Source organism: Sinocyclocheilus rhinocerous, unplaced genomic scaffold, assembly GCF_001515625.1.
Source record: "Sinocyclocheilus rhinocerous isolate Xijiao unplaced genomic scaffold, SAMN03320098_v1.1 scaffold1606, whole genome shotgun sequence".
In the NCBI taxonomy this organism is placed as follows: Eukaryota; Metazoa; Chordata; class Actinopteri; order Cypriniformes; family Cyprinidae; genus Sinocyclocheilus; species Sinocyclocheilus rhinocerous.
The window spans coordinates 309,194-310,680 of NW_015628313.1; the positions used below are offsets into that span (position 1 = coordinate 309,194).

General features: G+C 39.5%; 1 pseudogene; it reads left to right on the top strand.

Moving 5' to 3' along the window:
- The window catches only part of LOC107737329 (cytochrome P450 2J2-like), a 6,148-nt pseudogene that overhangs the window by 2,620 nt on the left and 2,041 nt on the right, over positions 1 to 1,487 (top strand).

Sequence of the window (1,487 nt, forward strand, 5' to 3'; positions counted from 1 at the left end):
AAAAAATTGCACCCATCCATTATAAAAGAAGGCTCCGGGGGGTTAATAAAGGCCTTCTGAAGCGAAGTGATGCGTTTGTGTAAGAAAAATATCCTTATTTACAACTTTATAAACCTTAGTCTCTAGCTTCCGCTAACTGTCATACACGCGTTCACGAGAGAGTGGCGTCCAGCGGATGACGTAGCACGTAGACAAACGTGGTGACGAACACGGAAGTGATGAACGTGGAAGCGCAGAGGAGAGAGCAAAACAAAATATCAGTCATGATTTAGTAGTACAAAACGAGGATTTGTAAAGAAAAATGTCGGAGGATTTCGATATAAGCCAAGAGGATACTGGTTTTCCTTTGCTGTAAACAAAACTTTTTTCTCGCAAGACTAGCATATTCTCACCGGAGCTTATGCTACGCCTACGTCCTACATCATCCACTGGACGCCACTCTCTCGTGAACGCGCGTACGACAGCGGAAGTTAGAGATTAAGGTTTATAAAGTTGAAAATATGGATTTACAACGGAGCCGTGTGAACTTCTTTTATAATGGATGGGTGCAATTGTTTTTAATTCAAATTTTGGACTACCCTCCACTCCCATTATAAAGCATGGATTAGCCTGGACATTATTTAATACACCTCCGATTGTATTCGTCTGAAAGAAGAATGTCATATACACCTAAGATGGCTTGAGGGTGAGTAAATCATGGGGTAATTTTAATTTTTGGGTGAACTATCCCTTTAAATTACACTATATTCATTGTATTTTGCTCCCTTAAGCTCCATCAAATCCTCGAGACTACATTGACTGCTTCCTTGCTGAGATGGAAAAAATAAGACCATTTCTTGGGGGGTGTCAATAAATATGCTGGTACAGGAATGCTCAAAAAGAGATATTTCATTACAATTGTTCTCATTCATCATGTTTAGAGTAAAGATGACAGATGCTGGGTTTGATGTGTAGACTTTGTGCTTCAGTACTCTGGATCTGTTTATTGGGGGAACTGAGACCGCCTCCGTCACTCTGTACTGGGGTCTTCTCTACATGATGAAATATAGTTAATAAAAATTAACATATACTCACTATATATAAAATATATATGCTCATGTACACTATCTCTACTTTGTATCTTTAGCCAAAGTTCAGGAGGAGACTGATGGTGTTGTGGGAGGGTCACAGCAGCCATCTTCATCAGACAGAGACAACATGCCCTACACCAATGCGATACATGAGATACAGAGGATTGGAAATATAGTCTCATTAAATTTGATCCGGTCTACTGTGAAAGAAACTCCGATAGGAAAATACTTTATTCCAAAGGTTGGCCTAGAATGACTTTCTCTGTTTGACAGATAGACTGTAGTTGTTAATCCATATAGATGGTCTCAACTTTTGAGAGTGCTTGATAATCTGGGCCCGTATTCACAAAACATCTTGGGGCTAAAAGTAGCTCATAACTCGCCGATTTAAGAGAAAATCTTAAAAATAATGGGCGT